The following is a 27,457-nucleotide window of genomic DNA, read 5'->3' on the forward strand; positions in this document are numbered from 1 at the left end:
TCCTGTGACTCTGGGTAAATCACTTGTTCCCCCCTTCCCCCCCTGCCTACCAAAAAGGACGGTGTCCTTCTGTGACGTAACAGGTGCCTGTGTAAAGCGCTCTGATGCCTTCGGGTCGAGTTCGCGCTATATAAAACTGCAAAAATGAAGGAACCGTTCATAGCCAGAAAGTAAACTGCCAAACTCTTCTGCTCATTGGACCAGGGCAACGTCCAATGTCTGTCCTCGATATCTTTCATCTCACATTGAAGACGGCCATGGAGAGGACCGGAGAGGAGACCGATACACACTCGTTCTCATTGGTTGGCTGTCCTCTAGTCATTATTCATGGATTCACTGTAATGTTCGCAGGGATCAAGCACTGGGGCGATAACTTCCGGTATTATTTCTTCCGGAGCGAACGTTACGTTTCCAACTCCCTGTCAGTCACAAGAAATGAGCTCTCCCATTCGCTGACCCTGCAGACCCGGAAGCGATGCAGAATCACACACGGATATTCTGAAGATGACCTGCGGGTGGCAGGTAAAGTGTGGAGTTAGAGACTGGATCTGGCAGGATCCGACGCTTTTCAGTTTTAGCCAAATATTTGTTATCCCACGATGGGATTTCTTATTGTCAACAAAGGTAACACTTAAAAATAATAATTGAAGGACAGTCTCGTTTTATGGGACATAATATATGAAACTACTGGAATTGTTTATGTGTACGTGCTCAGTAACTCTTTGGGAATCTGTTTTCGTAGGAGAGCGGTGGTTTTTGTAGGCTATTGTTCCTTCTCCGCCTCAAAGAATGCAGCTCCCTATCATTCGTTGGTTCTTTTCTGCACCTTTGCAGACTAGACTGAAGGAATTAACAAGCATTGGCATAGCCAATAGGTCTCGCCTTTGGGACCTTATAAGTGTTTAGCCATGCAACAGTTGATGTTGTTGCACCAAGGATATTGTGCTGGATAACTAAACACTTATAAGGTCCCAAATGCGAGACCTATTGGCTATGTCAATGCTTTTTTTTACTTCATACAAACATTTGGCCTACGTGTTCGTCCATTTGTCTCAAATTCTGTTTTGTACTTCCTGGTAGCCTGGTATTGGAAGTTCTGCTTTCCCCACCCATATGCAGATATTCTGCACTGAAAAGCCAACAAAAAGAATGAGGGAAATATGTGCCTCTGAGACTGGCCAATCTTGAGGTCCTATACTTGAAACAATCAGTTGGACTTTTAACCAAGCACACTTTGCATGCGTGGGCATCTATCTGCTAATTGCAAGGTAACTAACAAAAAAAAATCAAATCTTATAATGCAAGTCTTCTGACTAAGAACCAACACTGACTGGCGTCTCATAGGTGACATGGTCTATGAGCATTGTGTTTGTTCGGTTTTGTAATGCTGATGGAAATCGTATGTTGCATATACATGAAAGTGGTTTATAAACTGACACTTTAAAAATCATCACAAGCTCTTACACAGACATGACCCGCAAAAATAATTTTAGTGTGGGTAAAAGTATCGCATTAGTGGTACCTAAACACATGAGTCAAGTAAGTTATTCACTACTGTGTAAACAAACACTACCAGCATGCAGAAAACAACAAAACGTCAAAGAAATGATAGTATAAAAACGTTGTAAAAGTAGTTCACTGTGGCGCCTCATTTTGGCATTCTACAACATTTACCTATTCCGTACTTCTCCAGACTCCCTAACACAGCTTGAAGGTCAACATGGGTTGTATTAAGCAAAGTAAAAGAGCAGAAAGAGTTGGCTGCATTTTCATGGTTTCTTAAAAACAGACCTGTGGACATTGAGTTTAGTTCTTTATAAACATTACCTGCTTTGAAACAAGCTGTGGGCCGCTGAACTAGTACAAGGTTTATGCCTGTTACGCAAGTGTGGTTCATTTATTATGATCAATAGAGACACAGAAGGCCTTGTTTCTCCCCAGCTGAAGAAAAACACACCTTTCCTACAAATATGGCATAGCTCTTCTGGCATTTGGGTGCAGACAGGAAACCTCGAAAGGAGAGAGTGGGAGTGAGAGAGCGGAAGGGGGAAGGGGCGGGTGAGGAGCCAGTGAAGGGAGATAGATTGGAGAGGTAAAAAACAGTGACAAATGAAATAAAAAGACTGGAAAGATAGATGAGAAACTGTAGAGAGGCATATTAAAGTACGCTACAGCGCGTTTTTAAAATACCATGGATGCTGCACAACCCATGAGCGATAAGGTGAAGGCAGATGGGACAATAATGCAGTCCCGTGATGCTGAAATGCACACTGACAGCATGTAGGGCCCTGATACAATGGGGGAGTTGGCTCTTCAGCTATTCTAGGTGGTAATGCTCACGTGGGGGAGGAGGGAAAAGTGTCGCATTTCGTCAACTTTCTGCTGCTTTTTGCAGGGGTTGTCGCACGGGTTTTCCTCCTACTAAAATTAAGTGGAGTGTACTGGGGCGAACAGCATTTCGTGAGAATTACAAAATATCTTGCTCGGTGCTTTGGGCATGCGCTGGTCGGTGTGTAGGTGCGGTGCTGGGTTTCTGCAGAGGAGTGATGCGCTGCTGAATTGAGTGGTGGGGGAGAGAGTTGGGATTGGGAGGGCTGGGGGAGCAGTAGCCTCGCACGCCTCTCAGGTCAGCTGCCCAGGCAATTAAAAAAAAAAAATCTAGAATCCCACATGTTAAAATCAAACTTGGCAAGTGCATGCACTGCCTAAGCTCACTTGGGACGAACAGCATTTCGTGAGAATTACAAAATATCTTGCTCGGGTATTTGTAAAACGGAGGCCCGCTCCAGGGGCACTTATTGTAATGCGGCCCCTGGTCCTTACTCCGCTGGCACGAGCCGGTATATCTCTAGTTTTTATTCACTGTTTCCCGTTACTCGCAGCTTGAGGAGGCTGCGAAGCTTTGAACCTAAGCCCAATACCAGGCTGCCAGTGCTGCCCTAAAGGCGATGTATTCTAAGGTTGTCACAAGTAAAGCTCGTTGGCTGTACAGTCACTGCGAGGGGGCATCCCATCATGGGCAGTTATTCATTGCTGAGCACTTTGTTTTCTGAGGCTGTACATTGAATTTTTGCTGCGGTGTGGGGTGACAGCTTTGAGCAACACCCATCTGTCTGATGCCCAAGTGACCCCACCAGTGCTCGGGACTCACATGAATCATTCCAAGCAGAGCCTTTGCTGTCTCCTGCCCTGTGCACTGGGCGCCACGTTGTTTATGGAGCGAGCAGTGTGACAGGCTGTGAAAGACTGTTTCTTCGATGTACTTGAGCGTGCGTGTGAGCCCTGCGCATTGATGGTGGCCTGGCCCCTGTCAGAAGAGCTACATACCCGCGGTACCTCTGCACGCCGGGGGCTGGTTTAAGATCTCTGTGCAGGCATGCGCCTGTTCCTGGCAGAGAGAGCGTCAGGGGTCAGGCAAGAAATGGCGCAGGACGGCTGAATACCAAAGACAACAAGCATTGGCCGCGCGGCAGTAAAAGTAATGCCGCGCGCCCGTAAAAGCGAAAGTCATTGCGATCGCTCTGAAAGCCAAAGTGATCGCGATGACGCACTAAAGCACGAGTTTTCAAAGTGCTGCTGAAGGCTAGCCGTTCGCGTGTGAACGCAAGCGCTAGGCCAGCCAGCAGCACTTTGAAAACTCACCTCCAAAATGTCTCTCCGAGCCAGCGCATGTGCTGGGCTCAGCGAGACCTAAAAACGTGCCTGCAAAGTGTATGCAAAAGCGAGCCGCTCCAGTGATTGAATCCGATTTGCATGAGCACGGATTCCATGGAGTTTCTGCTTTTGTACCGTACGAACACGTTGATGAACTGAATTGGAGTATTGTTTTTCAGTCCGTTGAATTGAAATCTGAAAAGACGCCCCGTGCTTCATTTGAGCGAGTGAAAAAACAAAATCCTGTGCATGTTTACATGCACCAACTGTTCTGCAATCCTCGAAACCTTGCAAAGAAAATGATGCAATTTCATTTTTTTTCGATGCATGATTCTCTAAGCCTAAAAAAACAACTCTGTTGGTACTACCGCTGCAGAACAAACTGTTGCAAACAGCATACATTGCAACATTTTAGAAGAAGAAGGTGGTAGAACTTGTATTGCAGTCTGCATAGGGTCATTGGCATGTATGGGACTTGCAAGTGTGCTGCTGCCGGATTGGATGTGAGAAATGCAAATATATGTTTTTTCCTTACCTGTCAAGACCACTGAGAAAGCGCTATGGCAGGCAGAGAGAGCGTGACAAGAATGTGGTGCACTTGCCTGCAAGAGCATGTTACTGTCCGTGTATAATCTGAGTTTTTCAAGACCAGTGCCTGCCGTCAGAAGCTCGCAGAGGAATCGGGTTTTTGCATGCAGGAATCGGGAGGCGGGAGACTAGACTTAAAATTGTTAGTCTCCCACCTGATTTGGGAGGGTTGGCATGAATGAAACCAATCAAGTTCTTCTGAAGCCATGCAGCATATGTAGTACTGTAACCAGAGGAGGTAACTCTGTGGGGGCCACAAGACCTCTTTGTAAATTAATTGAGGCCATTGAGGTATCTGCCAGGATCATTTATCCACAACCTAGGCGCTACCATTATAAACCTCTGATGAAGGAACTTTACTGGCTTCTAGTGGAGCAGCAATCCATGTTCAAAATAGGTTGTATCATTAGGTCTCGCCTAGGCAGCATGCATGTGCTGTCTCTCCGAGACTTCAAGTAATCTGTATCGGGGTGAAACTCCCGGGTAATTTCTCCTGCCGCTTGCCATTTGTTAACTGTGGCATTGCTCTTCTTAGCAGGCTTATGGTTGGCTGTGGATGCAATAAGTCACTTCAGTTTTTTCCAGAAGCAGCACCGCCTAACCATGTTTCTGCATTGCTAATCAGCTGCAGTGTTCCTGGTTGTAATGCCAAGGTTTACTGCTGATGGTGCGGGCGGACTGGTATTACTGCCCCTTCTGGAAACGTCTGTGGCACCTCCGGTTGATCTGTGGGTTGATGGGTAAGCTCAATCTTTCAAAATCAGCTGCAGGCATGTGTAGCAGTCTGGTAGCCTAAATGTCATTTATCCTTGATACAATTGGCCCGGCATGTGGTCGGGTTAGCTCCTAGCATGATAACAACGAATCCTGCTAAGATAATAATTTTTACCATAATGTGCTTGTGTTTTAACTCACTGTGATGTTATTGGCAGAAAGAATAGTCCAGGAGATCCGTAAATAATGCCCCTGCATACCATGGTCACTACTGCATGACGGCAGAAGATTCTAGTTCAGAATATATGAGTAGTAGGCAGCCCTCTCTTTCAAAATGTAAGAATGCCACCTCTGGAGTTAACCACACGCTGCACCGCTCCACACGCAGGCCAATCAGTCCAATAGACCTGCAGGGGTTTTACTCCTCAGCTTCACTGTTTCACTTCAAATATAATCATATAGTGGGGTTGTGCTGGGTGTGACCTGCTTCCACCAACCATCTGAAGGCACTTGAAGTGGAGACATGTTTAATGTCGGTGGATGTGGTCAGAGTAACAAGACCACACTGAACACACTGCAGACCAACAGTCACAGCATACTGGACACACCGTGGAAGAAGAGACACAGCAAGAGACTTAGATACATATTAAGTTGGGAAATCTAGTGTTCCGGTCACATGGACTAATCTGGCGGCCTTACCCATCCTTACTACAGACACACCCCTCTCTCACTTTTCTTCATTATGTCCCTCCTTTAACACCCATTTTGAACCAATGTTACAATTTTGACAACTTTCTGTTAAAACAAAACCCACACACACGTCGGGAAGCTTAAAGTCCAACTTGTGTATAATGCAAAACATCAAAGAAGTACAGTAAAAGATAAAAGATAATTAGCAACCATATTCAGCTTAACAGGAAGCTGGAAACGAGAATAAAACAACCACCATAGTTGATTAAATTGTTTCTACATTCAGGATTATGTATGAAGTTACTAAACAGTACTTTTACATAGGAAGACAAAACATGTTTCCGACAATTTGTTGTCCGGCTGCTCTCCTGAACCCCCTTCAGTACCTCCTTTGACGTGGCTCTCACTGATCTCCCCATGTAATGACACCTGATCTTGAAAGCCTTATGGTGCCCTTAGTAGAGTCAGGAAATAGCCTCCAAAGCTATTCATTGTTCTGTACTATAAGCGCTCCAGATTCACCTCCAAATAATATGAACTCTACACCTTCCATTCCCCTCCCATGTATATTTTTCCAAGCCTATTTGATAAATGCTTTTTGTCCGGTGGCCATGCCGTACTCTAAAATGACTTGAGGGAATTTGGGATTATCTTTCTTACCTTTTTAGGTCGAGGGACCGTCCGGTCTGCCGAAGGCAGAACCGGAAGTCCGGAGATTTAATGATTCTTAGAGTGGCCATTTAGCCCGCCTCTCTTTTTGCTTCTCCTCCATTGGCTGGCTTCCTAAACGGAGGGCAGCTATTTGAGGAGAGAGCCGTCCCTCCAAATAGGCTCCGTCTTTTTCAGATTCGGGGGCGTGTTCTGTGCTCTTCTTTCCACTTTTTAGCCACGCCCTTTTTTAGGCGTGTTTTTCTCTCCTCCAGCCAATGGCAAGAGGAGAGAAAAGAAAAACACGCACCCGAATCTGAAACCGCCGCTGCGTTTCTCCGAGGCATTTCTGCTTCGCCTCGGAGAAAGGCAGTGGTGTGCTTGTCCTCTCCCCCTGCTCTCTGCTCCCTTGGTTTGAAGGTGCTAATGAGGCCGTGCGGTGTTGCCTTTATTGCAGTTTCCCCACTTCTTTCGAGTGCGGTCGAGTTGTGGGTGCCACGCTCTCTGCAGTCCTGCTACATGTATCGCCGTTTCCAGCCCTGCTTTCAGTGCCCACAACAAGGCGTGATTGCTTGTTTCCGCGCAAGGCCGCGCACTCTCGTCTAGATTGTGTCAGAATGCACTGAAGCATGTAGGTCTCAAAACGAATGCGTACATCCCTATACCCTGGCCCTACAATAGACATTAGGATAATTATAAAGAAGTTGTTAAAACGATCCTGTTTCCGAAGCTAGACAATAGTTGTAAAGTCCGAACATTAAATAAAGCGCTAAAATCAGAGGATGCCCTGTTCTATATAGTGCTACTAATTCTCGGTGTCATTCAGTTGCAGACGAGCTTCCACATACCTGCCTACCTCTGTCAATCCGGCTTCTACGCCAGTAGAGCGGAGGAGCGTGCCTTGTGACAGCGCTTGTCACACGGCAGCCACATGGCGCAGTGTAAGTATTAGCAGCCCGGCTCGCGCAAACGGCGCAGAAGCTCCGGTCAGACACCGCTTCTGCTCCCGTGCAGGGCGAGGCTTTCACCACCCTCATCAGAATGAGCACGTGGCTCTCACAAAAAGCCCTGCTCCCTAGTTAGAATACATACCACTGGGGAAAGCGCGTGATTATGGTAATCCGCAGGATCGACTCTCCGTACTCCCGGGCTAATGGTTAGTTGGCAGATGCCAAGAAACTGACAGATCACTTGAGGTCCACGTGCGCGCTTTTCTAACACTGGGAGCGCGCGTGCTTAAACACTTACAATGTGTAGCTGTTTAAAAGAGGTCCATCGGCAGTTCTACATTGGGCATGATTCATGAAAAATGGCTAGAACACAAGGGGTGTTGGGGGGGCACCCTCCCGTCTGTACACTCCGGGGGTCTACCTCCTACATTGTGCACTCCTCTCCGATATGCCACCGAAATCAAAGATGTGCAAATTATTCATAAATGCAATAATGGGGACACAACGTGTTACATTGAACATACTACTTAAATTCCTATTACCTATACCGTATTCCCATTAAAATATCCCAAACAATCTGCTTCTTCTGCATTTTGTGTGCCTGACGCATTGACTTGATGTTGTTACCCTGCACTGTTTCGCAACTTCACCCGTGCAATGCAACGAACTATAGGAATTGTTTGTTTGAAAGTGATGCCATGCGTGGATAGTTGGCCGGGGCAGCTGCCCTGGAGTGGCACACCGGCCGGGGAATGGCGAATGGCTCACCGTGTTTACTCTCTCTTCCCAGGCTTAGTTCCATCATGGAGGATGTCGGGCCTCAGAGGGGCACGTGGACTGGCGATGCTAAGGCGGTGCAGCAGTGCCTGACGGACATGTCTATTTCTCTAGCCAGCTCTGTATGTGTAAGTCAGTGGCTCTGTATGTGGATGTCTGTAGCTCTGAATATTTGTGTGGATAGCTCTCTATCTGTGTCTGGCTGACTCTGTATGTGTGGCTCTGTATGTATGTCTGGGGGATACACTTTGTATGTGTGTGGCTCTGTGTGGGTGGTTCTGTATGTGTGTGGGGTTGGCTCTCTCACTACGTCACTCTCTCTCCCTAACTCTCTCTCTCACTATCTCTCACTACCTCACTATCTCTCACTATACTACACTCTCTCTCACTAACTCTTTACCTCACTCTCTAACTCACTACTCAACTCTCTCTTTCTCACAGCAACACAATATCACTACCACAGTAACTATCTCTCACTATAACACACTACTTAAAAACGTCACTCTCTCTCTATCTCACTGCCTCACTCTCTATCACTACATCACTATCTATTTCTATCTCACTCTCACTACCTCACTATATCACAACACACTCTCAAAACTTCACTACATCACTCTCTCACTACCTCACAACTTCACTCTCTCTTTCTAACTCACTAATTCACTCTCTCTATCTCACTACCTCACTCTCTCTCTCAAATACACTAAGTCACTTACACTCACTCTTTCACTACCTCACTCTATCTCACTACTTCACTACATCACTCTCTGTTTCTATCTTAATACCTCACAACATCCCTCAGTACCTCACTCTCTCTTTCACTACCTCAGTCTTTCTCTATCTCACAACATCACTCACTGTTTCTATCTCACTACGTCAGAAAATACCTCTCACATTTACTAACTCACTCTTTCACTACCTCACTCTCTATCTACCTCACTCTCTCTCACTACATAACTCTCTATACATCACTACTCCCCTCTATATCACTACCTCACTATCTCACTACTTCTCTCTCTAAAAAGATCATTACCTCACTCTCTCACTACCTCACTACATCGCTCACTCTCTATCTCTCTACCTCACTCTTTCTATCTCACTAACTCACTTTCACTGTCTCTTTCACTACCTCTCTCTATCTCACTACATCACAACACCACTCTGCTTACATCTCACTACCTCACAACATCCCTCTCCCTCACTACATCACTGTTTCACTACCTCACTCTCTCTCACTACATAACTCTCTCTACCTCACTACTCCACTCTATCTCACTACCTCACTATCTCACAAATTCTCTCTCTCAAAACATCACTACCTCACTCTCTAGCTCACAACCTCACAACGTCACTCTCTCTCACTACCTCAATCACTCTCTATCTCACTACCTCACTCTTTCTATCTCACTAACTCACTTTCACTCTCTCTTTCACTACCTCTCTCTCTATCTCACTACATCACAACATCACTCTCTGCTTATATATCACTACCTCACAACATCCCTCTCCCTCACTCTCTCTATCTCACTACCTCACTCTCTATCTACCTCACTCTCTATCTCACTACCTCACTCTCTATCTACCTCACTCTCGCTCACTACCTCACTCTCTATTTCAATACCCCACTCTCTCTCTCTCTCTCACTATCTCTCTGCTAATGCAATAGGTATCACATATGCAAAAAAAAGCTAATGCCAATAGAAATGACAATGCCATTTATTTAGGGATACAAAAATGATAAAAAAATAATGAGCAATACCAATAGCTCTACCTATAATATTGCCGAGACCATTGCATTGTAAATGCTTGTTGCAAATGCAGTGCAGTAATTGAATAAGTATCTAGAGGCAAAAGCTGATCCCAACATGTGCAAATGCTAATTACTTATGAACCACAAGGGCCCACGAGGAGCTGAAAATGGTGAATTGGCATTTTGATTTAAATTGAAAAATATCCATACCTGACATGGCCGAGTGAATTATTCAGAGCTACCAGAAGGAAGATTTGTATGTTGTAAACCAAATGTTTTGGTAGTGACATCGTTGGACATTTGGGATGTTAGTCCTGCGAGAATGAGTGAGGGCAGAAAAGGGCCTGCCTTCACATAAGGCAGGTAACGTGGATTCTTATGGGTTAACTTGTGGGACACCCCCGCGCCGCACGGCCACCAGCTGCTGCGTGTGCCCCTCAGCCTTGTCCCTGCCGCGCTGCCTGCCTCGCCGCCGGCTGACTCCGTTGCCGTCTGTTTTGCCTTTGTTTCTCTCGCCATTTGTGCTTGTCATCTGTATTCCCTGCCCGTGTTTGAGTTTCTTTTTCCCTTGTTTTGTTCGCCATTTGTGCTTAATAAAGTATATTTGCCTGTTTATCTGTCCAGCTTGTGTCCTTCCTGTTAGCCCGCCTACATCGCCGCCTTCCCTCCCCGCTCCCCGCTTCCCGCCACCACCGCAAGCCCCGCCCCTTTTTTCATTCTGTTCCCGCCCCGCTCCCGCCTCCCAGCTGCTCCGCCCACCCGCGCACTTGGCCTTTATATGGCGACCGTGCGACACAGGTAAGTGTGACCCACTTGTGGGACACCCCCGCGCCGCACGGCCACCAGCTGCTGCGTGTGCCCCTCAGCCTTGTCCCTGCCGCGCTGCCTGCCTCGCCGCCGGCTGACTCCGTTGCCGTCTGTTTTGCCTTTGTTTCTCTCGCCATTTGTGCTTGTCATCTGTATTCCCTGCCCGTGTTTGAGTTTCTTTTTCCCTTGTTTTGTTCGCCATTTGTGCTTAATAAAGTATATTTGCCTGTTTATCTGTCCAGCTTGTGTCCTTCCTGTTAGCCCGCCTACATCGCCGCCTTCCCTCCCCGCTTCCCGCCACCACCGCAAGCCCCGCCCCTTTTTTCATTCTGTTCCCGCCCCGCTCCCGCCTCCCAGCTGCTCCGCCCACCCGCGCACTTGGCCTTTATATGGCGACCGTGCGACACAGGTAAGTGTGACCCACTTGTGGGACACCCCCGCGCCGCACGGCCACCAGCTGCTGCGTGTGCCCCTCAGCCTTGTCCCTGCCGCGCTGCCTGCCTCGCCGCCGGCTGACTCCGTTGCCGTCTGTTTTGCCTTTGTTTCTCTCGCCATTTGTGCTTGTCATCTGTATTCCCTGCCCGTGTTTGAGTTTCTTTTTCCCTTGTTTTGTTCGCCATTTGTGCTTAATAAAGTATATTTGCCTGTTTATCTGTCCAGCTTGTGTCCTTCCTGTTAGCCCGCCTACATCGCCGCCTTCCCTCCCCGCTCCCCGCTTCCCGCCACCACCGCAAGCCCCGCCCCTTTTTTCATTCTGTTCCCGCCCCGCTCCCGCCTCCCAGCTGCTCCGCCCACCCGCGCACTTCGCCTTTATATGGCGACCGTGCGAACGCGCAGCGGTCACGCGCAGCGGGCGCGCCGATTGTGCGCCGAAGGCGCGCCAAAGGTAAGCCCGTCTGCGCCCGTCCGCGACCGGATCGCGACCAGCGCCAGGACCCCTGGCCCCCGATGCCGCCGACCGACCCGCCTGACGTACTCCGCCGCCACCCTCATCGCTCTCAACTCTGGCCGACTCCCAGAATGCCATCAAGCCACACCACGACGCACCCACGGACCTTTCAGCTGCCACGCCTGCAAATTCACCTGCATCCGGACCTGCCGCACACCAGCCCCCGCCAAGTCGAACAGCAGCAGCACCCACCTCAAGTGCATCCTGCTCAACACCCGCTCCGGCCACAGACACGCCATCGAACTCTGGAACCTCCTAGACGCCACAGCCCCTGACGTTGCCTTCCTCACAGAGACCTGGATGAACGCCTCATCAGCTCCCGACATCGCCATCGCTATCCCAGAGGGCTACAAGATCGTCCGGAGGGACCGCAACGCCAACCAGATGGGAGGAGGCATCGCCATCATCCACAAGAACACCATCCATCTCACGACCAGCACCGAGAACACCCTGACCACTGCCGAACACCTGCATTTCCAGATCCACACCAACCCGAACACCACCCTCAGAGGCACCCTGATCTACCGACCCCCTGGACCACGCACGCAATTCAGCGAGGACATCGCCGACTTCGTCAGCCCGCATGCCCTCCCCTCCACTGACTACATCCTCCTGGGGGACCTCAACTTCCACCTGGAGAACAACAACGACCGCAACACCAGCACCCTGCTGGACAACCTCGCCAACCTGGGACTCAAGCAACTGGTGTCCACCCCCACCCACCTCGCCGGACACACACTCGACGCAGTCTTCTCTTCCAGCACAGACATCGACTTCAGCCACGCCACAGAGCTCCAATGGACGGACCACAGCTGCATCCACTTCACCTTCAAGAGAACGACGACCCACCACCACCAGCAACAGGCCGCCCGCAGAAGCTGGAACAAGATCACAGCAGACCAGCTCGCCACCTCCCTGAGCCAGCACCCTCCTGCCAGCTCAGCGAACCCCAGCCAGGCCGCCGTCAACCTCACGAAGTGGATCAGCATCTGCGCGGACGAGCTCGCCCCGCTGAGGACCCCGCCCAGCAGACCCGGAAGCAAGAAAGCCCCATGGTTCACCGACGAACTCAAGAGCTCCAAGAAGAACTGCCGAGCCCTCGAGAAAGTCTGGAGAAGGGAACCTACACCGGACAACAGGACCTCCTTCAAGCTTGCCACCCGGAAGCACCACCAGCTTATCCGCGCCGCCAAGAAAACAGCATTCAAGGAACGGTTGGACAACAACGCACACAACTGCAAGGAACTCTTCAACATCGTGAAAGAGCTCTCCAACCCCAGCGCAGGAAACAACGACATCACCCCATCACAAGACCTCTGCAACTCCCTCGCTTCATACTTCCACAACAAGATCACGGACATACACAACAGCTTCAACAACCAACCAACGCACACCATGACCGAACAATCACCCCCCACCACCATCCTCCACACCTGGACCCCGATCAGCACCGAAGACACCATCCGCACGATGAACTCCATCCACTCCGGATCACCGACCGACCCCTGCCCTCACCACGTTTTCAACAAGGCCGACGCTGTCATCGCACCCCACCTGCGAGACATCATCAACACATCATTCAACACCGCCACCTTCCCTGAGAGCTGGAAACACGCCGAACTCAGCGCCTTACTCAAGAAACCAACAGCGGACCCCACCGAACTCAAGAACTACCGCCCCATCTCGCTCCTCCCGTTTCCAGCCAAAGTCATCGAGAAGACCGTCAACAAGCAGATGGCCGCCTTCCTCGAGACGAACGGATCCCTCGACCCCTCACAGTCCGGCTTCCGAGCCAATCACAGCACCGAGACCGCCCTCATCGCCGCCACCGATGACATCCGAGCCCTGATGGACAATGGAGAAACAGCGGCCCTCATCCTCCTAGACCTCTCCGCGGCATTCGACACGGTCTGCCACCGCACCCTAGTACAGCGCCTCAGTAACATCGGAATCCAGGACAAGGCGCTGGAATGGATCATCTCCTTCCTCGACGGAAGGACACAGAGAGTCCGCCTACCACCATACAAATCAGAAGCCTCCGAAGTCATCTGCGGCGTCCCTCAAGGATCATCTCTGAGCCCCACCCTCTTCAACGTCTACATGAGCCCCCTCGCGGCCATCGTACGCAAACACAACCTCAGCATTATCTCCTACGCCGACGACACCCAGCTGATCCTCTCCCTGACCAACGACCCCGCCTCCGCCAGAGCCAACCTGCACGAAGGGATGAAAGAGGTAGCCGAGTGGATGACGACCAGCCGCCTGAAACTGAACTCTGACAAGACGGAGGTCCTCATCCTGGGCTCTTCCCCCTCCGCCTGGGACGACTCCTGGTGGCCTCCAGCCCTGGGCACCGCACCCAAACCAACAGACCATGCACGCAACCTGGGCTTCATCCTGGACTCCTCCCTCTCCATGACCAGGCAAGTCAACAACGTCTCCTCGGCGTGCTTCAACATCCTACGCATGCTACGGAAGATCTTCCGGTGGATCCCCACCGAGACCAGGAAGACCGTCACCCAGGCCCTCGTCACCAGCCGACTGAACTACGGCAACGCCCTCTACGCCGGTACCACCGCCAAGCTCCAGAAGAGACTCCAGCGGATCCAGAACGCCTCGGCCAGACTCATCCTCGACATCCCACGAACCAGCCACATCACCGGACACCTGAGAGACCTTCACTGGCTCCCCGTCAACAAAAGAATCACCTTCCGCCTCCTCACCCACGCACACAAAGCCCTACACGACCAAGGCCCGAGCTACCTCAACAGCCGGATCAACTTCTACGCTCCCAAACGCCACCTCCGATCAGCCAACCACGCCCTCGCCGCCGTCCCCCGCATCCGAAGAGCGACTACAGGAGGAAGGTCCTTCTCCTACCTGGCCGCCAAGACCTGGAACTCCCTCCCGACCGACCTGCGCCTGACCCAAGACCACCTCTCCTTCAGGAAGAAGCTGAAGACCTGGCTGTTCGAGCAGTAGCGGCACCCCCCCCCCCAGCGCCTTGAGACCCTACGGGTATGTAGCGCGCTCTATAAGTGTCACTGATTGATTGATTGATTGATTAACTTATTAAGAAAGTATTAATGGGTTAGATTGTGATAATTTGTTAAGTACAGAGTGTGTGTTTACGCACCTCTTGCAAGTATTCAAAACGCATAAATAAAGGCATTGTTATTTACAATGCCAATAGCTCAAACTCTTGCAAATGCGAGACCTATTGCATTGCAAATGCTTGTTTTTAAACAGGCCCCAAATACCTATCCTCTAGGATTCACAGATCCTCCCTGAAGCGCACTCTCAGATCTGCGCAAATGAATCTATTTGTGGTCCCTAGATTCAGACGTAAACGGACAGGAGGTTCACGTTTTTCCATACTAGGACCCCAATTTTGCACTTCATTGCCCATTCCCATCAGACAAGAAACAGACTACATGTGTTTCAGAAAAAAGCTGAAAGCATGGCTCTTCACCCATGCATATAGCTAGACACAGACCCTTATCACTGGTGGCCTCCTAACCCAGCACCAAGAGACCTGTTGGTGTACGTGCGCTTTATAAATCTCCCTTATCATAACCTCAAACTGCTCCTAAAATCACTCTGTCTAGCAATTGTATCACTGCACACATCTGTATATTCGTGTATAGTATGAGATTGATTTAAGGTGTGATAAGTGTGTTTTATGAACTCCCAATACTTACTAATCAAACAACTGAATTGTAGGAAAGTGGATTATTGTGTAGTAAATAATAATTCCTATTTGTACTCCTGAGGCACAGCCGGGAGCATTGTTTTTAAAAAGTTAGCGCTGTAATTTTATCTTGTGTGTAAAAACTTTCACTGGGAAACCTACCTTTTTCACCCAATTGCACGTAGACTGGGGGCTTCATTTCACACCCTCACCGCCTAGCAGCAGAGCTAATCGCTGCAGCGGGAAACGCCCAAGTAATTGTCGCCAGCAGCGAGTGAGCCGGTCCTGTGGCCATGCCCACTCGCTCGAGGCCACGCCCACTCCGCCTACAAAACCGAGCCGATTGAGAGCTCTGGTTGGATTGTACTCCTGAGGCACAGCCGGAAGCATTGTTTTTAAAAAGTTAGCGCTGTAATTTTATCTTGTGTGTAAAAACTTTCACTGGGAAACCTACCTTTTTCACCCAATTGCACGTAGACTGGGGGCTTCATTTCACACCCTCACCGCCTAGCAGCAGAGCTAATCGCTGCAGCGGGAAACGCCCAAGTAATTGTCGCCAGCAGCGAGTGAGCCGGTCCTGTGGCCACGCCCACTCGCTCGAGGCCACGCCCACTCCGCCTACAAAACCGAGCCGATTGAGAGCTCTGGTTGGATTGTACTCCTGAGGCACAGCCGGGAGCATTGTTTTTTAAAAAGTTAGCGCTGTAATTTTATCTTGTGTGTAAAAACTTTCACTGGGAAACCTACCTTTTTCACCCAATTGCACGTAGACTGGGGGCTTCATTTCACACCCTCACCGCCTAGCAGCAGAGCTAATCGCTGCAGCGGGAAACGCCCAAGTAATTGTCGCCAGCAGCGAGTGAGCCGGTCCTGTGGCCACGCCCACTCGCTTGAGGCCACGCCCACTCCGCCTACAAAAACATGTGCACCTCACGTACGCGCAGCGGGCGCGCCGAAGGCGCGCCTAAGGCAAGCCCGTCTGGGCCCGTCCGGGCCCGTCCGGGCCCTGCCGGACCCAGGCCCAGGAACTCTGCCGGATTTGGCGCCTGGGCGTCTGGTGTACACAAGTGACATGCTTCGGGCTCTCCACCTGGAAAAAAATCAGGAATGTCGCTACATCCATGATGAAGGCAAACCGTATATCAACTGTGCACGCTGTAACCCAGTCGCCCAGACTCCGGTAAAGCCTGGACTACAGATGGGCCTTCTTAACTGCCGTTCCCTCCCCAAGCATGCTCACGAAACCAACTTGCTGATACAAGATCATGGACTGGACGTATTGTTTCTCACAAAAACCTGGCTTTCTGCCAGCTCAGATTTTGATATTGTCAATACCCTTCCCCCAGGTTATCTTATCCAAACCCTGCATAGACCTAAAGGGAGAGGAGGGGGACTGGCAATAATCCACAAAGAACACCTAGTTTGCAGAACCAGCAATGCTAACATTGAAGACTGCGAAAGTTGCCATTTCGCTCTCAAAACCTCCCCGGCACACTCCATAACAGGACTGTTGATCTATCGACCTCCGGGTACACCCGGGAAATTCATTAACGCTTTCACCGAAACGGTGGCACAACTAGCTTCTTCCGCCTCTAACTTCCTCTTAGTGGGCGACCTCAATCTCCACCTCACAGACCCCACAGATTCCATAGCACTGGACCTCTTGCATGACCTGAGGTCATTTAACATTCGGCTGGTCAATAATGGACCCACCCACGACAAGGGACATCTCCAGGACCCCGTCCTGACTAATATCGCGGACATTACTACTGGTTCCCCCCTTCCTCTTCCATGGACAGATCATTTCCTAATCCCTATCTCCTGTCATCTATTCATAGCCCCCTCCCAACCTTCCAAAACTCGGGTCACCGATCGTCGCTGGCACAAGCTTGTTCCAGAGGAATGGGCCACTACCCTTTCAAATTCCAGACCCACTCTCTCCGCCGATCCTGTCATTGCCGATGAACAGTTTAATTTCTGGGTCACATCTTCATTGGATCAACTTCTCCCCAAAACTACTACTCTTAAACATACCAAACGGGTGACCCCCGCTCCCTGGTATACTACGGAGCTTAAGTCCCTACGACAGGAATGTAAGAAAACGGAACGTTCCTGGAGGAAGGATAAGTCTAAGGAAAAAAAGGACGCGTACCACACCGCACTACAAACTTATAAAATTACCCTTCGAAAGACCAAAAGTCTATTCTTCCAAGAAAGAATAGGAAATTCCGCGTGCTCAAGCAAGGAATCTTTTACTATTCTAAAAGAACTCCTTAAAGTCCCTGACCCCGGACCCAGAAATCCACCAGACCCCAAGGCAGACGAGGAAAAATGCCATAAACTAGCTAACTTCTTCAAGGATAAGATCCAGAAAATCCTCGACTCAATTCCAACCACTAACTCGAGCGAGGAAAAAGAGATCAATAACACTCCTATTTCACCCTGTCTCACCTCTTGGGGACAAGTGACTGCCGAGGAGGTCGAAAGCACGCTTAATAACATCAAAAGCGGTTCCCCCATGGACCCCGCACCATTACGTATCCTCAAGAGAGTAGCACCCACGATCATCCCCCCCCTTACCCAGCTTATCAACGCTTCGCTGCAACAGGGAGTCGTCCCCTCTAGCTGGAAGGCGGCAGTTGTCAAGGCGTTATTGAAAAAACCTTCCCTTGACCCTGCGGATTTGGCCAATTACAGACCAATTTCCCTCCTCCCAGGAACTAGTAAGGTCGCCGAAAAGCTGGTGAACAGAAAACTTTCACAATTTCTGGAAACTAATGATCGGCTGAAAAGCTCGCAGACGGGATTCCGTCCAGGGCAGGGCACCGACATCGCCCTCCTTGCGGCGGTGGAGGAGGCCAGAGCACTTCTTGACGCTGGAGGATCAGTGGCAGTGATCCTCCTCGACCTCAGTGCGGCCTTCGACACCGTCAATCACCAACTCCTTATCCACCGACTCAGGAGTGTCGGTGTAGAAGGAAAAGCACTACACTGGCTATCGTCCTTTCTGGGTCATCCGTCCTTTCAGATCTGGGAGAACAACACCCGCTCCTCCGAAATTCCCCTCCAATGTGGTGTACCTCAGGGCTCCTCCCTGAGTCCCACATTGTTTAATATCTACATGTCCCCATTGGAGGAGGTTGTCATCCCGTTCGGAGTGAGTATCGTCAGCTACGCCGACGACACTCAACTAGTGGTATCCCTATCTCACCCAAGCCAACAACCTGCGGACCTTTACAACTGTCTTACGCAGATACAAGGATGGATGAACCGGTCCTATCTGAAACTCAACGGTTCAAAGACTGACATTCTCCTCCTGGGTCAGAAGGGACTCTCCCTGTCACAGAACATCTGGCCACCCTGTTTAGGCCCGCCTCCTGACCCGAAACCCGAGGTTAAGAGCCTGGGCGTTTGGCTCGAAAAAGATCTATCGTTTGCAACACAGGCAAAAAAAGTAGCCGGGACTTGCTTCGGGCTTCTCAAATCAATCCGAAAGTTCTTGCCCTTACTTCCTCCTACCGCAAAAAAACTGCTGATCCAAGGCCTAATATTATCCAGGATCGACTACAGTAATTCCATCTATCTGGGCGCTCCTGAGGCAACCCTGAACAGGCTACAGAGGATCCAAAATGCGGCTGCCCGGATCCTCACCAACACTCCTGCCAGAGCCTCGGCCAAACCAGCTCTGAAGCTCCTCCATTGGCTCCCGGTTAGAGAACGAGTGAAGTTCAAAGCCCGCTGCCTGGCTCACAGACTGTTGCAAAACAAAGGTCCCCCGATCCTAGGAAAATTTATCAATCCTTATAAAGCCCCAAGATCCCTTCGATCCGATCAGGAACACCTCATCATCACTCCCAGAGTCAAGAAGGCACGCACTGGTGGAAGACGCTTCTCGGTTCATACCGCATGCCTCTGGAACGCCTTACCCCGCGACCTGAGAACAGAACCTAACTATCTGCGTTTCAGAAAGCGACTGAAAACTCACCTCTTCCCTTAACTCCTAACCTCCCCCCCCTTGCCCCCACTACCCCCAGGTGTACTGATCTTAGCGCTGGGATACTCACGGGTGACTACGCGCTCTATAAAATTTAATAATAATAATAATAATAATAAAGTACGAACATATCACCCATGTGGGTTTCAAGGCTCTGGGGGCCATTGGGGAGATTAAGTGACCTATTGCCCAGGCTCACATGATGCTGAGCTGTCGCTGGGGATCGAACCGTGAGCCCCGCACTCCGGAGTCAGCCAGTCTGGCTGCTCTGCTACACCTCTGTGCAGGCTGGTTAGATTTCACTATGCAATACTCTCTCAAAACCCAAAATAGGTTCTTTGGATTCCCACTAATAAATCCCTAGCTCAGTACTGGTACTGTGGCACAGAGCAGTTAGGCTTTACTAAAGAAACCGGTGTTAAGCATTTCAGAGTACCAACACAGACGATAAATAATTGACATGACTAAAAATAAATCCTACACCAATTTATAAACATAAAGTAGATATTTATATAAATTTAGACCTAAACAAACACAATCTGGTCAGTATAACTGGAGTTATGTAGTTTAGAATGAAAAATAATTCAGTACTGCAAAACTTTAACATGGTGGTCAGTGGAGATAAACACTAGTGACAATCAGTCACTTACCGGTCGAGTCTAGTGGAAACCACTAGTGGGTAAGGTGATGTGTGTCCCAGGACCAGGCCACTACATTCATTTCGATTTTACCTGGTTCGGAGGGCCCAGGTGCAAAGTTGTTCTGGCTGTCCCTGGTGATGAAGCAGGTGGCACGGGGGAACTGGTATTACCGCTTAGGCGGTGCGGGGGACAAACGGATGCAAACGCTCAACAGGGCCACTGAGGTGGCGGTTTGAAGATGCTGCAGGGTTCCCTCAAGACATAGCATAGAACAAAGTTAGCGGTAGGAGGACTGGCCACCAACAGGCCTTAGGAGCGGCATGCTCCACATGGAATTATTTTGGCATCTTGTAGTCTGGGGGAAAACGATAGCCTCCTGTTACTTGCTGGAGGTTAGGACTACGTTTTCCACAACTCACTGGAAGATTTACTTTTCGACGGGACTGATGGCCAGTGATTTATTGGTTCTGGGCACGTTTTGTAGCTGCAAGGGACTAGTGCTTCTAGTCCAAGGGTGTTCTGAGTTTACTTTGGCTCCAGAGGGGTTCCTGTTGCTTGAGTAACCGAGCTCTCTTGCAGTACTAATTAAGCTGTTGTGCAGTTACAGAGTGGTTGCCACAGGTGAGGGTATCGCGCCTTTGCTTTCTGCAGTTCCTGAAGTAGCAGACTCGTCTCTTTGTCCTTGGTTGCAAGTCGAATCGGATCTGAGGTTGGGTGCCACGGGTGCCCCTTAAATCCTATAGTTAAGGGTATTAGAGGTGTGGGTGCAAGTAGCCGATGGGCTACTATCCCCAGCAGCTAAACCGCCCCTGAGGTGACCACATCTGGAGCAGGTGTACTACCCTTTCTACACAGAACCACTATTCTGCCTCTTTTAAAAATGGCAGAAATGTTCCTTGGCTGTACAGACCAGGTAGCCCACCTTTGGGGCATGGCTAGCCTTCTTGGGTTGTACAGCTCCTGACTACCTAATTTGTCTTCTTGTCAGGAGGCAAATGTACCTCTTGGTCAGGGGGTTGGCTGTTCCCTCCTGGGAAGCAGCCTGAATGAATATCTGAGGCAGTGTAAGCCTTGATGTGTCACTTCACTAGCCATCCTGTCAGGGATAGAGGTGTCACCTCCTTCCCAGACAGGCCTTAGTTTCTGACTCTTGGGAGTGTTCACACCTTCTGGCAGGCGGTTAGATTCCTGTCTTGGCCGCAGCAGCTGTAGGCTGGCAGCCAGGGTACAGAAAAGGCTGGGGCAACCACATAGGCAACCTCTAAAGTAGCCACCTGGGTGCATGTCCTATAAAATCTGACTTTAGAAAATGTTGGGTTTGAGACAAGTTGTCTGATGCCAAACAATATATATTTCAGTGAGACCATAATGGCGTTGGCAGCCTATTTTATGCTATGCCCCCCTGAACACTTTTATAGTAGCCCTTAATAGAAAGATGCAACTATCGGAACATGTAAGCTTGCACTTATATGGAGGGCGTGGCTTGGAGGCTGATGGAGATGGACGTGTGAGCCGAGAGCTCCGCACCCAGCCTGGCCGTTATCCTGATCATTGACGCCCCGGACCTGCTGCGAATATCCCGGGGTCCGGACCTGGCCCCCCCGACTCCCTCCACTGTGTTGCGGCCGGCCAGGGGCCGCTGCGGCTGGACTGACGCCGGAGGAACAGCGGCGGAGCGGGTTGCCGCCGGCCATTTTGGGAGCCCTGTACCCGCAGACGGAGCATCGGAGCGGCGTATCAGAGGCGCCGACCAGAAGTGCGGGATCGCCGGCGGAGAACACCGGAAGTGCAGGGTCAACGTCGGAGACCCGTAGGCGACGCTGCGGTGGTGGCACCTGAGGCAAGATGGCGGAGTGTGGGCGCCGGGACTGCAGATTAGTAAGCAGCCCCGGAGCCCTTGCGGCGGACCCTGTGGTCGTGGACGGCCCCCGGACCGAGGGACGAAGAGTGCGGCCCCACTGCAGGGCACTGGTTGGTGGAACGGCTGGGCCAGAGCGGCAGGAGCTGCGTGGTGACGCCCGGTGCGGAACAGAAACGACCAGTCTGGTGGCCGGCCTGGGGTGGTGGCGGTGGTGCCCTCCTGGAGAGCTGTGGACCTGTGGCTAGGGCGGACTGGCGAACCTGCCTGTGTGAGGTGCGGAGGGTGGACTGCCCCCCCCCTGCCCCCTGTGCTGGATCGGTGGGGGTCCCCTGGCGGCTGAACGGGCCACTCGGGCCGGCGGCGAGCTCAACCGGGCCACGGAGCGGGTTCGAAGTGCTGCTGCCCGCAGGCCGCCGCGGAGTAGAGGCCCAATCCGGCGTAGCGCGAGCAACAGGAGGTTGGGGTAGCGGAGCTCCGGACGAGCCGCCCCCGAGCGGAGCGATGGGAAAGACACGCCCGAGGCAAGGCGCCGCTGCTGCGACCAGGGACACGCCTGGCGAGCGCTATGGCGACGAGACGGGGGACCCGTCGGGGGGCCTGCAGCAAAAACAGATGGACCAGATCCTACAAGCCATGTCGGACACGAGGATTGCGCTGCAGAACGACATAGCGCAAGTCTCCACGGACCTGGGGTTGCTGCGGGGGGGATCACCGGAAGCTGGCCGACCGAGTCAAGCAGACGGAGGTCACGCTGGAACAGCTGGCACCAGCCCAGAAAGCCTCGGAGGCTGCCGTGGATGATCTGAAACGGAGAGTGCAGCTATTGGAGAAGAGGGCTGAGGATGCGGAGGAACGTAATCGCCGCAATAACATACGGGTGGTGGGGCTGCCCGAAAAAATCGAAGGGACCGACATGCTTGCCTACCTAGAGACTTGGCTGCGAGAAGTGGTTGCGCCAGAGGGGCTAACGCCGTTCTACATGCTGGAGCGGGCGCACAGGGTCCCGGCCCGCCCCCTGGACCCGGGGAGACCACCGCGTCCGGTGGTTGCGCGTCTACTGCACTTCAAAGACCGGGACATTATACTCCAGAAGGCCAGGAATCAGGGTCCCTACCGGGTGGAAAACGCGTCGGACTCTATCTACCCAGACTACCCCTTCGAGGTCCAGCGACATCGGTCATCGTTCCTGGCGATCAAAAAGGCACTCAGGGACGAAGGTATTCAATATGCGCTGTTGTTTCCTGCGCGTCTGCGGATCATACTGGGCGGCAAGACATTCTTTTTCAACGACCCTGCCGCCGCGTGGGGCTGGTTGGAGCTGCACAGAACCGGGACAGGGGCACACTCCGCTGGACGGGAATCGCGGAGGGCTTTGCCGAAACCTCGCCGAAGCCGGCGTGCCAGGACTCGGCTGACTGGAAGGGGCTCCCCCCTGGCGTCACAGACGGAGCTGGAGCGGAAAGCGACATTGCAGGCGGTATCTGCCATCTCCGGCGCACTTGTAATCGCCCCTGCTGGGGAGCCGGGCTCCCACAAGGGGTCTGGCACTCAACGCAGTGATGAGGAAGAGGACGAGGTGACAGAGCTGCCACATGTCACACCTGGGACAGCGCACGGCATACTGGACACTTGAACTGTTCCTGAAGTGCCGCTGACAGTAAGGAGGCTAGCAGGGGGCTGGAGGTGCAATCTGCTGCACTGTTGACTCTGCGCTGGGGATGGGACTGCCGTGGTTCTTTGGGGGACTGCCAGACTCTCCTTGATTGCGGGGTCGGGGGTGGGCTAGGGCGGGGGCACCGGGGGCGGGATAGGTCTGGGGAGGCGCTGTGGAGACTGGGCTAGGACTTCTGTTGGGAACACTTTCTGCACCCGTTCGGCCCCGGCCTACCTCCTCTTACTCGCACTAGTTGTGAGGCTCTGGTGGCTATCAGAGAAGTTGGTTAATTGTATTGTATTTGGATGGGTAACTACGGTTGGGAACCTGTTCTGGGGGCGGGAGGGATTGGGGGTTGTTGGGGAATTGAGAAGGGTTGGGGTGATGTCAGTGTGCCTAGGGTGGGGAGTGGTTGGATAGTACGTATTGCACGGTGTGATGGCTTCCCCCCCTGAGTTGAAGTGTATAACCTGGAATGTGAGGGGGCTCACCTCCATGACGAAACGTTGCAAAGTGCACGCTTATTTAGTGCGCAGAGGAGTGCAGGTGGCTTTTCTGCAGGAGACCCATTTGGACCGGGCACTCCACAGGCGCTGGCGGGGTCAGTTTGTTTTACACCACCTATTCCAAATTTGCAAGGGGCACCCTTATCTGGGTTAGAGCGGGTCTTCCTTTTCAGCCCCTCGCCTCGCAGGTGGACCCGGAGGGACGGTTTGTGGCAGTGCAGGGCCGGCTGGATGGGAGAGACGTGACGTTATGCAGCCTTTATGCCCCAAATATAGAGCAAGCGGCCTTCTTTACGCGTGTTTCAGGCGCCTTAGCGGAGTATTTAAAGGGGCCGACCATACTTGGGGGTGACTTTAATTCCATCACTGATGTCCACTTAGATCGTTCTCACCCGCCCCTGACTCAATCTGCAATACATCGGATGGCCAGAAGTAGGCGGGACTGGCAGACTGCGTGGGGGGTTGGTGGACACATGGAGGGAGCACCACCCACTGGAGAGGGACTATTCTTTCTATTCTGCCCCGCATGAGCTGCATGTGCGTCTGGATGACATATTATGCTCTCCGGGCATACAGGCTCTGACTCGCCATAGCGAATACTTGGCGAGAACCATATCGGACCACAACCCATGTCTGGTTATAGTGCACTGGAGTAGGCAGCGTCAGACGATACCCACCTGGCGCCTGAACCCGCGGATGCTGGAGGACTCGGTCTTCCATGCGGAAGTCCAGGATGGCATCACAAATTATTTTACAGAGAACTCGGGGACAGCGTCCATGAGGGCGTGGGAATGGGACTCGTTCAAGGCGGTCATCAGAGGGATATGTGTCTCCTCCACGGCCGGGGTCCGGAAAACGTTATTAGGAGACATAGAGAAGGCGGAGGCTGCGCTGCGCTCCACGGAGAGAGCACAGCACTTGGGGGAGCAATCCCAAGATGAGGTGGTTGTGGCGCGAGAACAGGTGGCAGTGCAGGTAGAGCGGCTCCGCTGTTTTGACTATAAGGCATACCTCGCCAGGGTGCATGCAGAGAGGGACAAAGTCGGGTCGCTTTTGGCCTGGTTGGCGAATCCGAATTCGCGCGGCTCTCCCATACTTTCGCTGACCACCGGGGAGGGGGTGACAGTGCACTCTCAGAGGGAGATTAATGGTCAGTTCTTGGCATATTATGCCGCCCTTTATACTAATACCATACAAGACGCTCCTGGGGAACTGGAGGACTTTCTGACGACGACCCACTTACCAAAACTGGACCCCACTCTCAAGGAGGTGCTGGGGGGGGATATCTCGCTAGGCGAGATTCGTATGGCGATCAAACACATGGCGCACAAGAAAACCCCGGGCACAGATGGGCTCCCTGTGGAGTTTTATGCGGCCTATACGGACCTACTTGCCCCACAGTTAGTCGGTCTACCGGGAGGCCTGGAAGGAGGGTCAGTTGCCTGCCTCAACACGTGAGGCGCTGATTATACCGCTCCTGAAGAAGGGAGGGGACCCGAGTGCCAGGACAGCGTATCGTCCACTCTCCATGCTCACCGTGGACTATAAGATCCTGAGCAAAATCTTGGCCACGCGATTGTTGGCGCATATGCCCTCCTTGATACACCCTGATCAGGCTGGGTTCATCCCCCGACGGAACACGTCGACGTGTATCCGGAGACTATTGCGGGTTATGGAAGTGGATTGTCTAGATTACCCGGCCGCTCTGACGCTGTCAGTTGACATGGAGAAAGCCTTCGATAGCGTGGAGTGGCCTTACCTGTTTAGGGTCTTGCAGGAGTTCGGCTTGGGGGATGCGTTCGTGCGCTGGACGAGGTTTCTTTACGCTAACTCGGTGGCCAGGGTGCGAACGGGGACCACGATATCGGCCTCCTACCCAGTGAGAAGGGGAACGAGGCAGGGTTGCTCGTTATCACCTTTGCTGTTCGCCCTGGCGGTTGAGCCCCTGGCGGCCCATGCCCGACTGGGACGCGCATACGCTGGGCTGTTACTGCGGGGGGGAAACCCATTATATTTCCCTCTATGCCGATGATCTACTGCTTTTCCTGGCTGACGCGGAGGGGGCCTTACAGGGTGCCAAGGCGCTACTGAGGGACTTCGGACACTTGTCGGGCTTGAAGGTCAACTGGGGCAAGACTTGTGTATACCCCGTTACACAGTGGGAGGAGACCCCCCCCGCCCTAGGGGCTATCCGCTGTGAAGCTCGCTGTCTGCCGTACCTGGGAGTGCATATCTACCGCACCCAGCAAGATCTGTTGGAGGGGAATGTAGGGAGGGCGATTAGAGGTCTAGCGGGCAGTATTGGATTCTGGAGCACCCTGCCTCTTTCGGTAGCTGGGAGGGTAGCGCTACTGAAGATGGTGGCGCTCCCGCGACTGTTGTATTTTTTCCGTACGCTCCCTATTTGGGTGCCGGTGTCGTTCTTCCGCAGGCTCACAGCCATGATCACGGGCTTTATCTGGGGAACTGGCAGACGACGGGTGGCGCTGGCCACACTGCGACGGCCCAGAGCGGAGGGAGGGCTTGCTGTGCCCGACTTCGAGTGGTATTATTTGGCGGCCCAGCTGCAATGGCTAACGCAGGCGGTGGCAAGGGAGTTTAGAGGTCCCGAGGACCCGCAGGGCAGGGTGATCCCGCGGCATGCCCTTTCTTTTATTGTCTTCCAGCAGCGACTCGAGCTGTCGCAACTGACGCTTGAGGAGCGAACGCTCCGGTTGTGTTGGAACCGCAGCTTGCGGAGGGTCGGCACTGTTCACCCCTACGCCCCGGAGATCCCATTGGGTAGGTGCACGGCCCCCCCCCCCACGGCGGGGACTGGTCGGGGCTGGCTCAGTGGGAAGACCTAGGGATACAGATGATGGGGGACCTGTACCTCAATGGTGCACTCCAGCCATTCCAGGGACTGCAGGATTCCTTTGGGATCCCGAGGGGAGACTATCTACTCCACGCGGCCCTGGTGGCAGCCCTACAAAAGCACTGGAATACGGGACTCTCTGAACCGCAGACGGCTGCCGGCTGTCAGTATGTGGTCATGGCGGCGGGCACAGTCAAGGCCATTACATGCCTCTATCAGAGAATGGTGATGGAACACCTAGCCCCTTTGAGTGCGCTGAAGGATAAATGGGAAATGGACATCGGGAAGCCCATCCCGGACTTGACGTGGCCCAGGTCAGAGAGACGGGCCTGGAAGAGCACACGTAATGCCAGGTTTCAATTGGTGCAGTACTTTATCTTGCATAGGGCTTATTTGACGCCAGCTAAATTATTTCAATATTTTGGGGGTCTCGCTCCGCAGTGCCCTCGCTGTGGGGAGGAGGGGGCCGACTTTAAGCACATGTTTTGGTCCTGTGGCGTCCTCAGCGGTTATTGGGGGGAGGTCATTGATTGCTTGACCCAAGTAACGGGGCGGGAATTGGGGGTGGAAATGGGAGTTTGCCTGCTGCTATGGTTTCCCCACACACCGCGCACGAAAGTCACGAGCCAGTTTTGCGACTTAGGGCTGGTGGTGGCTAAAAGAGAAATTACCCTGCACTGGAAGTCGAGAACTGGCCCCAGCTTTGCGAGGTGGAGAACTACCTTCACA

General features: G+C 52.2%; 1 protein-coding gene across 11 annotated transcripts in view; it reads left to right on the plus strand.

Moving 5' to 3' along the window:
• Positions 1–346: 346 nt before the first annotated feature.
• The window catches only part of LOC146869505 (stAR-related lipid transfer protein 3-like), a 146,113-nt gene continuing 119,002 nt past the window's right edge, over positions 347–27,457 (plus strand). For 2 of the 11 annotated variants that reach the window (XM_085602033.1, XM_085601760.1), the window contains exons 1-2: positions 351–522; positions 8,035–8,149. The gene's annotated coding sequence lies outside the window, so the exon portion shown is untranslated. Of the gene's footprint in view, positions 625–4,868; positions 4,983–8,034; positions 8,150–27,457 lie in introns of those variants that run through there. The other 9 variants (XM_085602746.1, XM_085602663.1, XM_085602575.1 and 6 more) reach the window with 9 other exon arrangements.

The sequence above is a fragment of the Triturus cristatus genome, chromosome 1_1, assembly GCF_964204655.1.
Source record: "Triturus cristatus chromosome 1_1, aTriCri1.1, whole genome shotgun sequence".
NCBI classification, from domain to species: Eukaryota; Metazoa; Chordata; class Amphibia; order Caudata; family Salamandridae; genus Triturus; species Triturus cristatus.